Source organism: Nansenia antarctica (assembly GCF_963989245.1).
Source record: "Nansenia antarctica genome assembly, chromosome: 2".
NCBI lineage: Eukaryota > Metazoa > Chordata > Actinopteri > Argentiniformes > Microstomatidae > Nansenia > Nansenia antarctica.
The window spans coordinates 36,250,649-36,268,011 of record NC_137675.1 but is presented as its reverse complement, the minus strand read 5'-3'; the positions used below and the strand labels follow the sequence as shown (position 1 = coordinate 36,268,011).

General features: G+C 47.7%; 1 protein-coding gene across 2 annotated transcripts in view; it reads right to left on the bottom strand.

The window, feature by feature from the left end:
* Positions 1 to 17,363, bottom strand: part of pitpnbl (phosphatidylinositol transfer protein, beta, like) — an 88,652-nt gene that overhangs the window by 18,898 nt on the left and 52,391 nt on the right. The window lies entirely within an intron of this gene.

Here is a 17,363-nt window from a genome sequence, read left to right as displayed (position 1 = left end):
AATACGTTTACATTCTTGTGTTTAGGTTAACATATACTGTATATAAGTTTACTAGTTCATATGTTTATATGTTTATAAAACTACATAGTTACATGCTAACACCCCCCTGTCTATAAACGACCCCTGTGAATAGGCCATATAGTGTATATAAGTTTCCTACTGATTACTTTTCGGTATATCCCCCTATTTACGGCTATTCATGTCTCATTCTTGTTTTTTATTATCTTAGGACTGTGTTTTATTATCTTAGGACAGTGTTTTAATATCTTAGGACAGTGCTTTATTATCTTAGGACAGTGTCTTATTATCTTAGGACAGTGTCTTATTATCTTAGGACAGTGTTTTATTATCTTAGGACAGTGTTTTATTATCTTAGGACAGTGTCTTATTATCTTAGGACAGTGTTTTATTATCTTAGGACTGTTTTAATATCTTAGGACAGTGTTTTATTATCTAATGCGGGGTACACACAAGGATTTTCGGTTTGTCTGAAAACGACAGAAAACGCCCGGTTATCAGATGGATCTTAACATTTTCCAATAACAAAATCCTGTGGTGTGAGGTGTGTTAAGAGTCAATTCTCTTCAATTGTGCAATCAACTCTCCCGGCAACCTGCTCGGAAAATGGGCGTGGCCGGCAATCGTAAATGTGAAATGCGTTCAATACTTCCGACCAGAAACCATAGGGTTGCCAGATTGTTTGGTAAAATTAGCGGTTTTAGACTGTGGTTAGGGTGGAAAATGTCATTCCCATCTGGCAACCCTGCTCGCCAATCAAGAAGTGAGGGGAACGAGACTAGAGAGTTTGGAGTAACGAAAATCTGTGTCTGTGGGGTGCTGAAATGGGGAAATTGGCGCACACCACACAAAACACGATCAAGGCTGTTCAAATCCAAGATTTTGTTTCTTCATGTGTGGGGTCTGTCTCAGATAAGATTTCTGTTAAGATTTTGAAATTCCTTGTGTGTACCCCGCTTTAGGACATTGTCTTATTATCTTAGGACAGTGTTTTATTATCTTAGGACTGTGTTTTAATATCTTAGGACTGTGTTTTAATATCTTAGGACAGTGTTTTATTATCTTAGGAGAGTGTTTTATTACCTATGGATGGTGTTTTATTATCTTACAGGGATTAAAGCAAAACATAATCTCCTGACTGAAAATGTGTTCAAGCCAAGTCATATTCTCATTTTAACCTCCACTATATGTTTGTATTTTATAACGTTAGCGTTTTAAGGGAAGAAGATTCTTTTGAACAGCTTTTCTATTGCCAGTTTGCTTTTATGTGATATCAATGCTGTTTTCAATTCATGAAATAAAATTGATACTTATTGCAAGGGTTGACTCTGACATACAAATCATCAACCATCTACATAACTTTCTTAGTGCAAGTTTTTTATTTACATTGTGCCAACGGAGCAAGCTTACAACTTGAACAAGGAACTAAAAACACAAAAAAACACATGAACTGAATGTGTCTTGTATTGCACTTAATCCACACATCTTCTGCATCCAGAGGTTCCTCTAGTCTTTGGTGTCTGCAATCAGCCAGTTTCTGTGCAGGTAAAAGAAACATATGATGTTAAGACTATGCAATGCTACTGTATGGAATGGAATGGACTTTATTTGTCATTGCTACAGTACAGGTACCAAACAACGAAATTTAGATGCATACTGTATGCATACTGACATTTTTTTCAGGTTAATAGTAAGACCCACCTTGAGATGGCAGCTGTCTAGTATAACACCAAACAAACACAGTTTTTGTTTTGAAGTGAGCGATCACTGAAAAAGACCAAAACAGCATTAAATAATAATAAGTGTAATACTTACTATAGTGCTTTTCACTTTTTTCTGCTTTTTGGCAGTGAAGTGATATTTACATTTACATTTTTGGCATTTAGCAGACGCCTTATTCCAAAGCGACTTACAATCAATACATTTGAATACTAAGCATGTGAATCAGCAGTCCACCATTCGTTGCAGGAAGAGTACTCTAGCTCGGGCCCGGGGCCACTGATAGAAGGAAAAACCTTCTCCCTATTATCGCCTTCTACTAAAATATTTTTTTATTTTTTTTTATTACTGGAGAAACTGAGAAACAGTACAAGGGGGGCAATAGAAGTTCTTAGGGACACAGTAGAGGGGAAAGCGGGTGTCTTTAGGAGACGTAGTGGTGAGGGTCAGAAGATGTCTCAGGAGGAGCAGTTAAGATGTAACCTGAAGAGATGGGTCTTCAGTCTACGACGGAAGATGGGTAGTGACTCTGCCGTTCTGACAGCCGTGGGGAGCTCATTCCACCAGCGGGGAGCCAGTGTTGTGAAGAGACGTGATCGGGCAGCCCGACTGCTGTGTAGAGGAGGTGGGGCCAGTCGGCCAGCCGAGGTGGAGGAGCGGAGTGAGCGGGCAGGGGTTTGGGGGGTTACCATTTCCTTCAGGTAGGCAGGGGCTGTCCCTTTAGCTGCCTGGTATGCAAGCACCAGGGTCTTGAATCTGATGCGAGCTGCTATCGGGAGCCAGTGCAGGGTGCGAAGGAGAGGGGTAACATGCGAGTATTTGGGGAGGTTGAATACCAGCCGGGCAGCAGCATTCTGGATGAGCTGCAGAGGTCTAATGGCTGAAGCGGGGAGCCCAGCCAGGAGTACATTGCAGTAATCCAGGCGGGAGATGACCAGTGCCTGGATCAAGAGTTGCGCTGCCTCTCTGGTAAGGAATGGTCGTATCCTTCTGATGTTGTAGAGGACGAATCTGCAGGAGCGAGCCGTTGCTGCAATGTTCTCCGCACAGGATAGTCGGTTATCCAGGATCACTCCAAGGTTCTTGGCTGTCAGGGAGGGGGTTACAGTAGAGTTTTCCACTGTGATGGAGAAGTCTTGGAGAGGGCAGGCTTTCCCGGGGATGAAGAGGAGCTCTGTCTTATTAAGATTGAGCTTGAGATGGTGGTCAGCCATCCAAGTTGAAATGTCAGCGAGACATGCTGAGATACGGGTTGCCACGTGTACATCAGACGGGGGGAAGGACAGGAAGAGTTGAGTGTCGTCTGCGTAGCTGTGGTAGGAGAGCCCATGTGAAGAGATTACCGAGCCAAGAGACTTGGTGTAGAGGGAGAAGAGTAGGGGCCCTAGGACGGAACCCTGGGGAACTCCAGTGGAGAGGGTTCGTGGAGAAGATAGCGATTCTCTCCAGGTCACCTGGTAGGAGCGGCCCGCCAGGTAGGAAGAAAACCAGGAGATGCCCAGAGATGCCCAGAGATGCCCAGAGATGCCCAGGTCTGAGAGGATGGAGAGAAGGATCTGGTGATTGACTGTGTCGAAGGCAGCAGACAGGTCAAGGAGAATGAGAACAGAGGAGAGGGAGGAAGCTTGGGCAGAGTGGAGGGCTTCCGTGACAGCAAGGAGCGCAGTCTCAGTGGAATGCCCAGCCTTGAAGCCGGATTGGTGGGGGTCTAAGTGATCCATCTTCCGGAGATAGTCAGTCAGTTGTTTAGATGCCGCGCGTTCAAGGGTTTTGGAAGGGAAGGAGAGAAGGGATACAGGTCTGTAGTTGTGGACAGATGATGGGTCAAGGGTAGGTTTCTTGAGGAGAGGCTTGACTCTGGCTATTTTGAAGGCCGCTGGGACAGATCCAGTGGATAGGGAGGAGTTGATTAGGGTGGTAAGGTAAGGAAGGATGTCGGCGGAAATGGATTGGAGAAGGGGGGTGGGGATGGGGTCAAGAGGGCATGTGGTTGCCCGCTTTGATGTGATAAGTGTGAGAATCTCATCGGGGGAGAGGGGGGAAAAAGATGACAATCCAGAGATCGAGTGTCGAGGGGAGAGTTTGGAAGGGGTGTTAGCATTGTTAGTGGGAACAGTGTTAGCATTGTTAGTGGGAGGAGGGAGCGGTGGGGGGACAAAGGTGCTGCTGATGTCGTCCACCTTTTTTTCAAAGTAGGTGACAAAGTCATCGGCGGACAGGGAGGAAGGAGGAGGGGGAGGAGGTGGATTCAGGAGTGAAGAGAAAGTGGAGAACAGTTTTCTAGGATTAGAGGCAGAAGAATGTATTTTTGAATGATAGTCGGATGTTTTAGCAGCTGATGCCGAGGAGGCGTAGTTGGCAAGGAGAGAGTGATAGAGGTTAAGGTCCTCAGAAAGGCCAGTTTTTCTCCATTTCCTCTCAGCTGCTCTGAGCTCTAGTCTACAAGCATGTAGCGTTTCAGAGAGCCAGGGAGCTCGAGGAGAGGATCGAGCTGGCTTCAAGGTTAGTGGACAGAGGGTGTCGAAGGATGAGGTGAGAGCGGACAGGAGGGTTGATGATGCCGCATCAGTGGATAGAAGGGAGAAGGATTCGACAGAGGGTAGGGAGGATAGGACAGAAGAAGAGAGGGTGATGGGGGACAGGGTACGTAGGTTACGACGAGAGGGTCTTAAGTGGTTAGAGGCTGAGAGGGAAGAGGAAGTTTTGAGGGGAAGGGAGAAGGATATAAAGTGGTGATCAGAAACTGGGAGAGGGGTAACGGTAAGGTTGGAAGTGTGGGAAGATCTGGTGAAGACAAGGTCGAGTTGATTGCCTGCCTTATGAGTCGGAGGAGAGGGGGACAGGGTAAGGCCGAAGGAGAGGAGAAGGTCAAGTAGTCCAGATGAGAGAAGCTTCTCAGATTGGAAATTGAAGTCACCTAATAGTACGAGCGGAGTGCCATCATCAGGGAAGGAGCTGAGAAGGCCATCCATCTCGCCTAGGAAGTCACCGAGCTGGCCTGGGGGGCGATAGATGACGACAATGTGGAGTTTGACCGGGGAGGAGACAAAAGCAGCATGAAATTCAAAGGAGGATGTAGACAAGTGTGCCAGGGGAAGGACAGTGTGTGACCACTTGGGCGAGATGAGGAGTCCTGTGCCTCCCCCTCGACCAGAGGGTCTAGGGGAATGAGAAAAGGAGTAGGCGGCAGAGAGGGCTGCCGGTGTAACAGTGTTTTCTGGTGTGATCCAGGTTTCAGTGAGAGCAAGGAAATTGAGGGCCATAAGAGATGCATAAGCTGAGATAGCGTCAGCTTTCCGGACCGCCGACTGGCAATTCCAGAGACCGCCTGCGGCGATAAAGTCATGGTCAGTAGAAAGAGGTGGGTAGATGAGATTGGAAGGTTTGCGAGGGGGGATGTAGCATCTAGGTGTCCTCCTGAGTGTCAGGAGAACAGGGATAGGGAGAAAGCACATTGTGACAAAAGTCTGTAGAGGGGAAGAGGGCTAAGGAACCAACAGAACTAGGAGTAGCTAAGCGCACTCAGTAGACCGGAGTGACTAGAGAAGACAGCAACACTACAAACAGCCGGAAGAGAAGGTACTTAGTACCCTGGCTTCCTCTCAGGCCTTCCTTGATGGACTCCCACAGATAGACTCCCGTCTTAGTGTCAGGAGTCTTAGTGTCAGGAGGCTGTCGCAGAGGCTGTCGCTCTCAGACAGGCCAGATTTGAATGGAGACTCAGTAATTGCTAACAACTAGCAGGCTTGTAGCCCCTCCCACTAACGACCACTAATGCCAACGACTGACAGGTGTTCTCACTAGTCGCATGTATGAGTCAAATGTCCCCTGGGCTATTCCATATATACAGGACAGAGGCTCCTCCTACTTGCAGATTAGCACCTACTCAGGGGGGTTGGTGGTTTCACTAGACTTATTCTGCCAGGCTTTGTCTTTTAAAATAGACAGTTACAACACTATCACTTACTAAACAACTTACAACTTTAAACTATTAAACTTAATAAACAACACAGGTATCCACTATAAGTAGTCCAGGTTAAGTAGAGTAGTCTTACTTACTCAGAATGCAAAGAGATGAGTCCACTGCTTTAGGTTTCAAAATGTATGAGTCAAATGTCCCCTGGGCTATTCCATATATACAGGACAGAGGCTCCTCCTACTTGCAGATTAGCACCTACTCAGGGGGGTTGGTGGTTTCACTAGACTTATTCTGCCAGGCTTTGTCTTTTAAAATAGACAGTTACAACACTACCACTTACTAAACAACTTACAACTTTAAACTATTAAACTTAATAAACAACACAGGTATCCACTATAAGTAGTCCAGGTTAAGTAGAGTAGTCTTACTTACTCAGAATGCAAAGAGATGAGTCCACTGCTTTAGGTTTCAAAATGTAAGTGATATGCCTGAAGCTTGGCTACACCTGACGTCCGTTTCAGGGTTTCTTCTGTGGGACCAGCTTTGACTCCAGGAGTGGAGGAGGGGGAGGAGGAGGAGGAGGAGGCTCTAGATGAAGTGGCTCTGACTCCAGGAGTGGAGGAGGAGGATTTTGAGGCTGTAGCAGGTGAAGTGGCTTTGACTCCAGGAGTGGAGGAGGAGGAGGAGGAGGAGGCTCTAGAATATGATGCAGTGGCTCTGACTCCAGGGATGGAGAAGGAGTATTTTGAGGCTGTAGTAGATGCAGTAGCTCTGACTCCAGGAGTGGAGGAGGAGGATTTTGAGGCTGTAGTAGATGCAGTAGCTCTGACTCGAGGAGTGGAGGAGGAGGATTTTGAGGCTGTAGTAGATGCAGTAGCTCTGACTCAAGGAGTGGAGGAGGAGGATTTAAAGGCTGTAGCAGGTGCAGTGGCTCTTACTCCAGGAGTGGAGGAGGAGGATTTTGAGGCTGTAGCAGGTGCAGTGGCTCTTACTCCAGGAGTGGAGGAGGAGGAGGAGCAGGAGGAGGCTGTAGTAGATGCAGTGGCTCTGACACCAGGAGTGGAGGAGGAGGAGGAGGTGGAGGCTCTAACAGGTGAAATGGCTGTGACTCCAAGAGTGGAGGAGGAGGCTCTTGCAGGAGCAGAAGAGGTGGAACCTTTCTTTAACTTTTCGGTTACTTTTCTTACCCTAACTGCTGAGAGGACTTTCACAGCTTCCATCAGTTTCCTTTCCTTTTGCTTGTCAATGTTCTCCTTCTGCTTCTTCAGATGACTTTGGTATCTCTCATAAGAAGACAGGCACAAGCTCCTCAGTGCAGGGCTGATTTCACTCCTCCTCCTCGTCGATGCTGAGAACGGCGGTGGCGGCGGCAGGGTGCGTGCGTTTGCTGAGCGTTTGCAATTGTCCTGTTGCGTTTGCCGTAGCTGTTTGCGGTTTGCTGTTTCCGGGTTCAGAGCACGCTGGCGTCAAGCGCTGTGACTGCCGCTTCTGTCTCCCGGTCCTGTCTTCTTGTATCCTGTCTTTTTGTATCCTGTCCTGGTTTCTTGTTTTTGGCGTCTACCTTGTTTTGTGTGCCCGTCTTCCCCCGGAGGTCTCCGCTTTTTATTTTTTTACTTTTCGCCGACCTCTGCTGCTCTCCCCCCCCGCCACCTCCCGCCTCTCACTGCCTCCACTACCGGACTACAGTACCCATCGCCTCCACTACCGGACTACAGTACCCATCGCCTCCACTACCGGACTACAGTATCCATCGCCTCCACTACCGGACTGCAGTGTTCACCGCCTCATCGTTCCTGTCCCCCGGCTTTGTGTTGCTGACCGACCCGCTGCGCGCCGCTCTCAGACATCGCTAGCCCGGCTGTGCTGTGCTACTACGCCCGTCCCGGGAGGTAGCCACCACTCCCTCCCCGGTTCGGGGGTTGCCATCTCCGCAGGTGAGTGTCAGTCCTTCCCGGCCTTCACTCACTACTGCAGGATTTGGTCGCTGGCATGGCACGGTTAGGCTGGCTGGCCGCGCGGGTTCAGTCCCAAGCTAGCAACACAAATGACAACAACAACAACAACACCACGCTGTCACTCTGGTCCACTGCCATGTTTACACAACTCACTGCCCACCAACTACTAGTCACTCCCAACCTATCCACTGAACTACTCCCACCTGTACTCTGGTTTCATCTCCAACTTGGACTCACCCTCCTGCTGCTCCTATCGTTTTGCCCTGGACCCCCGCCCATCATACTCACCTATACTGCCACTGACCTTCACTCACTGAACCATAACCATCGCCTCACTGCTGCTGCTGCCACCGCCGCCACCAAGGCAGGCATTCTTCGCCGCCGCCGCTACATCCACCGAGGCTCCCAGCAACACCGACACCGGACTCTACACCACCCTGAAGGCACAAACATCCCCTCATTCTGGACTAACTCTCGCTCACCTGTCATCACCCCACACCGCACCGCTGACCCCTCAAACCTCCGCTCTCTCCCTCCTGCTCCCCCATCTATCTCCCTTGCACTGTTGAACACTCGCTCTCTCTCCAACAAATCCCCTGTCATATCTGAACTGATACTGGACAACAACCTGGACATACTTCTCCTCACTGAAACCTGGCAACAACCCTCGGACTACTACTCACTCAACCAGGCCACCCCCCCTAATTACACCTACATCGCTAAACCCCGCCTCTCCAAGCGAGGGGGTGGTCTCGCTGCTCTCCACAAACTCACCCTAACTGTCACTGTACTGGACCTCAACCTCCCACCCATGTCATCCTTCGAATACCTCGCCTTTTCACTCCCCAATTCCATAACTGCACTCCTACTCTACCGCCCACCGAAGCCACACCCCTCTTTTCTGTCTGATCTCTCTGAACTCCTCACCATTGCCTCTTCCCTTTCTTCCCGTCTCCTACTCACCGGTGACTTCAATATCCATGTCAACCAACCCAACTCCAACCTCACCTCTGATTTCCTCTCTCTCCTTGATTGTTTCCACCTCACCCAGCACATCAACTTCCCCACCCATGTAAAAGGCCACACACTCGACCTTGTCTGCTCTGCCTCCCTGCCCATATCCAACCCCCACCCTTTTCCTTTCCCACTCTCTGACCACCACTGCATCCTCTTCTCTGCCCCCCTGCCCCTACCGCGCCACCCCATCAAACGCACCATCTCTTTCCGTAACATAAAATCTGTCAACCCACTCACTCTATCCCAGTCCATATCTTCTGCCCTCCCCACTGACTCCACTCCCACCAACCCCGAAGACTATGCCACCTTACTCAACTCCATTCTCTCTGACTCCCTTGACTCACTGGCCCCCTTGAAAACCATCACTGTCTCCTTCACCACCTCCTCCCCCTGGTACACCCCTGAACTACGCACCATGAAACAGACCGGCCGCCAACTTGAACGACTATACAATAGAACCCACCTCACTGTCCATGCTGAAGTCTACAAGCAACATATCTCCTCCTACCGTGACGCACTCCAAGCTGCCAAATCTGCCTACTACTCCACCCTCATCAACACCTCCAATCGAAACCCCCGCACCCTCTTCTCCACTGTCAAGACACTACTCCAACCCCCGGACAATAACACAACTTCCTCCCCTGACCTCTGCAACTCCTTTCTCCACGCCTTCAACAGCAAGATCTCCCACATCAATAGCTCACTGACTGCCTCCATCTCCAACTCCACCACCCCCGCCCCCCCTGCTGTCATCTTCCCCCCTCCTGACTACCCTCCCCCTACTCCTCTCACTACTTTCTCCCCTGTTGACTCCTCCCTCATCACTACTATCATCACCGCCTCCAAAACAACCACCTGCTCCCTCGACCCCCTCCCTACCACCCTGACCAAGGCTTGCCTCCCTGCCCTCATCCCCCACCTCACTGCCCTCTTCAATCAGTCACTATCCCAAGGCCACGTTCCCTCAAGCTTCAAACTTGCCGCTGTCACCCCCATTCTCAAAAAGCCCACTCTTGACCCAGCCAATCTCTCCAACTACCGCCCCATCTCCAACCTACCATTCCTTTCCAAAACCCTAGAGCGCGTTGTCGCTGCCCAACTTCACTCCCACCTCCAATCCAACAAACTGTATGAACCCCATCAATCTGGCTTCCGCCCACATCACAGCACTGAAACAGCCCTGGTCAAAGTAATCAACGATCTCCTCACCTCTGCAGACTCAGGTGCCCTCAACATCCTAGTTCTACTAGACCTGAGCGCAGCCTTCGACACAGTGTCCCACTCCATCCTCCTTCAAAGGCTGCGCCAACTAGGTGTTGAGGGCACCGCCCTGGACTGGCTCACCTCCTACCTCACCAACAGACACTAGTTCATCTCCCTCTCCGGTCACACCTCCTCCTCCTCCTCTGTCACACAGGGGGTCCCACAAGGCTCAGTCCTCGGCCCCCTGCTCTTCCTCTGCTACACACTCCCCCTCGGTCACATCATCCGCCAATTCAACCTGGACTTCCACTGCTATGCCGATGACACACAGATTTACATCACCACAAACTCCACCCAGAACCCACCCCTCACTCACATCGAAACCTGCATCTCCGCAATAAAAACCTGGCTCACACACAATTTCCTCAAACTGAACAGTGAAAAGACCGAAGTCATCCTCATCGGCACCAAATCCACCCTCAATAAAACCGGACCCATCACACTCACCATTGACGACACTACCATCACCCCCTCCCCCCTGGCTCGCAACCTCGGCTTCATTCTGGACCCCACCCTCTCATTCGATCCCCACGTCAGTTCCATTGTCAAGACATCCTACTTCCACCTCCGAAACATTGCAAAAATCAGACACTGCCTCTCCCCCCCCGCTGCTGAATCCCTCATCCACGCCTTCATCTCCTCCCGCCTCGACTACTGCAACTCCCTACTCACCGGCATCACCTCCCGCTCCCTCCATAGACTCCAGATGGTCCAAAACTCTGCTGCACGCCTCCTCTCAAACACCCGCTCCCGTGACCACATCACTCCTGTCCTCCACTCTCTCCACTGGCTCCCCATTAAAGAACGTATACAATTCAAAGTCCTCATCCTCACATACAAAGCCCTCCATAGCCTGGCCCCCCCCTTACCTGACTGACCTCCTTCTCCCCCACCGCCCTACCCGTACCCTCCGATCCTCATCCATTGTTCCCCTCACTGTCCCACCCTCAAAACTCAAAGGCTTCGGTCACCGTGCCTTTTCACGAGCCGCACCCCGCCTCTGGAACTCTCTCCCTCAACCACTCAGAGACTCACCCTCACTCCTCACTTTTAAATCCCACCTCAAAACCTACCTGTTCTCCCATGCCTACAGCCTCCCCTACCCCTAGCCATCTCCCCCATCCCTGCCACCCCCGCCCCCCCTGGACATGCATACAACCTCCCCTACCCCTAACCATCTCCCCTAACCCTGCCACCCCCCTCCCCCCATGGACATGCATACAACCTCCCCTTCCCCGTTCGTTAACTCTGTGTTCTATGTGCTCATGTTATCTGTTGCTTGTTGTTTCTGTGTTTTCCGTTTTTCCCATATTGTCAGCGTCTTTGAGCCTCGGAAAAGCGCTATATAAATCGAATAAATTATTATTATTATTATTATTATTTCCATTTTGGAGGCCGTTTTCCCTGTTGCCTTCATGTGGGACTTGATAATGGCTAAGCCTTCATATGTCTCAATGTTCAGCCTGACCCTGTCTTTTTCTATGATGTCATCCATGATGTTAAATGATCCTTCGACAAGAGGGCCAGTGAACAATGACAGTGACAGAAGGGCCTTCACCAACTTCCCTAAGATGGGGAATCTCATCCCTCCCTCTGGCGTCTTCTTGGCCAAGATCCTACTCCACCAGTCAACATCGATTCGTTCGGTATTCTCCTCAAAGTGTTTGGCCTGTGCTCCTAAATCTGCGTCAATCTGGTAGGCTCGCACCTCTTCATTCAGTTGACCAAGCTCCTCAGATTTCACTGCATTTGGCAAGGCCTTGGCTAAGGTGTTGAATGCCCCTTGGACCGATTCGTGGAGAATCAATGATGGTGTCAGCACAGACAAAGAGGTGATGATGTGGTTGTTGAGGGGAAGGTTTTTCAGGAGGTATGTTGCTGCATTGATGTAGCCTTCTCTGAGAGAGCTGTAGACGTTCTGCACCCAGGGCCTTTTCTCCACTCTAGCCTTGTTTAAGGTAGAGAAGCTGAATCTCCCCACAGACAACTTTGGTCAGGGTACTGCAGGTCTCTCTTCTGAACATCAAGCTTCAACAAGCCCTTCATACTCAGGGGGATGTGAACAGGCTTCATGAACTTGGAAAGAAGTTCCCGGACCAGTAGCATCATTTCGGCATGCAGTGCGTGGAGCATGGGCTTTTCATGCTGCAATTTTTTCAGGAACACCTGGAAAGTTGGAAGTACACCTGAAAATCACAATTAAGCCTGATTAGAAAAGTCGCTGAATATGTTTTACTATTCTTTCCTGATCACAAACATAGTAATGTAACATACTCAGATTCCATTACAGGAAAAATATGCAACAATAAATAAATCGATAAGACATCTCTGTATATTTCTTTCCACTTCAAAAGTGACTGAGCTAGGGCTGCACAATAAGGGCTGCTCCTACATGCCAGGTCAGCCAATCAGATTTACTGATCTTAAGTTAGATAAGTAAATCTGTAACACGTGCCTGCATGCCAGTTTTCTTTTATGTATCACAATAGGCCTATATATTGCAGTGAAAAAGAATATTGCAATGTCAGTTTTTTCCAATATCACCCAGCCCGAGAACATACCTCTGTTTAAATCAGTCAAGGCTGTGAGCTTGTTGAACTCTGAGAAAAGCATACAGATGCGTGTCTTCCGGTTTTGGTTGACATCAGTTCCGGTCCCTGCAGATTTTGCCATTTGCAGTTGCAGAACCGTGATCCTTGCCTTCTCATCAGATGTAACTGCATGCTGATCAAGAACCTGGTTCAGGAGCCATCTGCATCACAAAAAGCATATAATTATACAGTTGGGGGAACAGGAATGCTATATTTGCTCTGATTTATTTAATTAGATTTTGCAAATTGGGCCTGCTAGTACAGAGAAAACAGACATAAAAAGAGAATGCTAATGCTATTGTACCTGTATTTGTGCTGATCTTGAGGAGACAGGAAGCTGTAGAAGTGCACAATCAATGGATCCATAAGCTCCCGTATTCTGTTGCACACATCCAGCATTTGGAGGAACCTGCTGCTGATGGGACGGATCAAGCTCTTCTTCTCCAAATGGAGCAAGGACTGAAACTCGCCAAAAAGCTCCTTCTGTTTGGGGAATTTTTCTACATCATAGTAGACATCAGAGCAAAATTCATCCACAAATCCCTGGAAAGGCTTCAAAAGGGCCTTGGTTGCATTTGTGAACCGTGTCTCCGCTGATGTCCAGGAGTGATGGATTTTCTTTTCGGATTTGTGTCTCCACTCCAGACCTTTTCCCTCTCATCACATTGCAGTTATCCAGCAGTATAGCAACAACCTGATTCCAGTTCAGGTTGTATGACTGGAGGATATCTGTCCGTGTGTGTGTGAGGGTTGAGGCATCTGCGATGTTAACTATCCTTGAGGCCAGATGCTGGGTCAACACTTTCCCCATATCCTCATCGAAGTACCTTACAAGAACATTAAGGATCCTGTCCATGTTACCATCTGTTGCCTCTTTAGCAATGACCTTTTGTGTCTTGCCCTCCTTGTGCAAGGTGTCAATGGTCATCTTTTGGACAACTGTCAGGTCAGCAGTCTTCCCCATGATTGTGTAGCCTACAGAACTGGACTGAGGGACCATTTAAAGGCGTTTGCAGGTGTTTTTAGTTAATTAGCTGATTAGAGTGTGGCACCAGGGGTCTTCAATATTGAACCTTTTCACAATATTCTAATTTTCTGAGATACTAAATTTGGGGTTTTCATTAGTTGTCAGTAATAATCATCAAAATTAAAAGCAATAAACACTTGAAATATATCAGTCTATGTGGAATGAATGTATACATTATACAAGTTTCACTTTTTGAATGGAATTACTGAAATAAATCAACTTTTTGATGATATTCTAATTATATGACCAGCACCTGTATATGTAAAGGAAAAAACAATATTCAGGCACCAGATGACCATTCAAAATATAATGTAATATAATGCAATATAAGGCTCTCAGGCATTCTGTACTTTCAAATATGTATTCTCCTTGAGCAGTCAACATCAACTATCAGCTGTTTCGCTAGCAAACACGAAAGCTAACTTTCGTAACAGCGCCCCCGCCACCACGTCGGCGCAATGCCGCAATTGCAGTTAGATTTTTTTATTTTAATTTTTTTTTTATTCCCCCGCGCCGTAGCCAATTGACGGAAATCCGTCGTGACTTGGAAAAATTTTACGGAAATCCGTCGTAGCGACGGAGAACTTTAATCCCTGATCTTAGGACAGTGTTTTATTATTTTAGGACTGTGTTTTATTATCTTAGGACAGTGTTGATTGTTAGCACCTAGGGTTTGCATTTTAATTTCGTTGTACCCATACAATGACTTTTAAGAGCATTAATTCATTCATCCTTACAATTTCAAAGCATTTTTATTGTCTAATTCAACATTTTACGTGTGAATTCTGTGATTCCATCCGTAATTTTCGGCATTGTGGAAGTGAAAGGGACATATTGATGAGATCTCTGGAATTCATGAAGTCGAGGAGATGAGAGTACTCTGATGAAGTTTTCGAATGAATGAATGATCTTTATTGTCATTGTAACAGGTACAAGGAAATTCAAATGCAAACCCTAGGTGCTAACAAATAACACTGTCCTAAGATAATAAAAAAAACAAGAATGAGACATAAATAGGGGGGGATATAAATAAAAATAGGGGGATAAGTGATCGGTAGACATCTGAAAATGTATCTATTATGTTCACTTCTATGCTTATACACTACAGTATATCTCAAAAGTGAGTACACCCTTTAGATTTTTGCAAATATTCTGTTATATCCTTTCAGGGGATAACATTATCCTACTGAAACTTTGATATAACTTAAAGTAGTCAGTGTGCTGCTTGAATAACAGTATAGATTTATTGTCCTTTGAAAATTACTCAGTACACAGCTGTTAATGTCTAAACAGCTGGCAACAAAAGTGAGTACACCCCATAGTGAACATGTCCTAATTGTGCCCAATGATGTTGTTTTCCCGCCCTGGTGTCATGTGACTCGTTAGTGTTACAAGGATTCAGGTGTAAATGATAAGCAGGGCTGTTAAATTTTGTGTTTTGGGCACAATTCTCTCTGAATGCTGGACAACATGGCACCTCATGGCAAGGAACTCTCTGAGCGGCTGAAAAAAATGTCATTGCGCTTCACAAAGATGGCCTTGGCTATAAGAAGATTGCCAACACCCTGAAAATGAGTTGCAGCACAGTGGCTAAGATCATACAGCGGTTTTCCAGGACAGGTTCCACTCGGAACAGGCCTCGCCAGGGTCGACCAAAGAAGTTGAGTCCACGTGCTCAGCGTCATATCGAGAGGTTGGTTTCCAAAAATAGACGTGCGAGTGCTTCCAGCATTGTTGCAGAGGTTGCAGAAGTGGGATGTCAGCCTGTCAGTGCCCAGACCATACGCCGCACACTGCATCAAATCGGTTTGTATGGCCGTCGCCCCAGACAGAAGCCTCTTCTGAAACCGATGCATAAGAAAGCCCGCAAACAGTTTGCTGAAGACAATGAATCCAAGAACATGAGTTACTGGAACCATGTCCTGTGGTCTGATGAGACCAAAATAAACCTGTTTGGGTCAGATGGTGTCCGGCGTGTGTGGCGGCACCCTGGTGAGGAGTACCAAGACAAATGTGTTTTGCCTACAGTCAAGCATGGTGGTGGCAGCATCATGGTCTGGGGCTGCATGAGTGCTGCCGGCACTGGGGAGCTGCATTTCATTGAGGGACACATGAATTCCAATATATAGTGTGACATCCTGCAGCAGAGCATGATCCCCTCTCTTCGGAAACTGGTCCGTAGGGCAGTTTTCCAACATGATAATGACCCTAAACACACCTCCAAGATGACAACGGCCTTGCTGAAGAAGCTGAAGGTTAAGGTGATGGACTGGCCAAGTATGTCTCCAGACCTAAACCCAATTGAGCACATGTGGGGCATCCTCAAGAGGAAGGTGGAGGAGTGCAAGGTGTCCAACATCCATGGGCTCCGTGATGTCGTCATGGAGGAGTGGAAGAAGATTCCAGAAGCAACCTGTGTAGCTCTGGTGAATTTCATGCCCAGGAGGGTTAAAGCAGTGCTAGATAACAATGGTGGTCACACAACATATTGACACTTTGGGCACAATTTAGACATGTTCACTATGGGGTGTACTCACTTTTGTTGCCAGCTGTTTAGACATTAACAGCTGTGTACTGAGTAATTTTCAATGGACAATAAATCTATACTGTTATTCAAGCAGCACACTGACTACTTTAAGTTATATCAAAGTTTCATTAAGATAGTGTTATCCCCTGAAAGGATATGACAGAATATTTGCAAAAATCTAAAGGGTGTACTCACTTTTAGGGCTGCCACGATTAGTCGACTAGTCGCGACGACGTCGATTACCAAAATCGTCGCCGACATATTTGGTAATCGACGTCATCGCATGTTTTTTTGGAGCTGAAATAAGCGATAAGCATTCGTTTTTCTTCCTTGAAGCTGCCACTGGCTAGCGTTCGCCTATCATCCATCCTCACTATGGCTTTTGCCACTTGATTGACGTACAGGTAAGCCAGTCTGAGATCTGATCTTTTCACCTAACACACGGTTCACCACGCATGCGCAGTCAACAGCGCCAACTACAATACCGGCGAGACTAATTAACTAGTTAGCCTTCCAATTTCTACTATTTACTATATAATACTAAAGAAAGGGTATACAAATGAGTGGGGAAGCTGGACCAAGTAAGAAACCAATAACGTACAACTTCCATCCAGAATGGGAGGAGGACTTTTTTACACGATGTGATATTGGAAGTGCGTCTGTCTGATCTGCACTCTAGTGCGTGTGCAGCAGCAGCTGGGGAGCGGGCCGGTTGCCGCACAGCTCGTGAAAGTTGTTTGAGAGGTTTTCGACATCTAAACCTAAATAACGTTTTATTAACATCTGCCCACACGCACACCCGTTGTAACTGCCATCGTTAATGTAGAAGATGCAACCAGTGCTTGGAAAACTTGCTTTGACATCAATGCTTTTTATCACCGTATTGAGGCTCGCGTTCAAGCGGGCGCTGCTCAGCGGGAGAGTCTATAGACTACCGGAGAATGCCTTAGACCCTTCCCTGGCGCACCTGAACGGACTGTCAGTGGACACGGATCTCTATGCCATTGTACAGCTTGGGTACAAATGTAAATTATTAGTGTTTATATTTGGAAGCCTTGGTAATGTCCACAGACTAGTCGTCAGGCAGCCGCCACATATGGAGGAGACGCTGCTACCTGTACCCATAGACAGATTGTAAAGCTTGAATTATCGAGTGTCCTATGCTGGTGCAACTAATACTGTTTGTGTTCAAGAATTTTATTGTAAAATGTGAACGCAAATAAAGATATTAAATGTGTGTGTGTAAGAGAGAGAGAGAGAGAGAGAGAGAGAGGGAGGGAGAGAGGGAGGGGGAGGGAGAGAGGGAGGGGGAGAGAGAGGGAGGGAG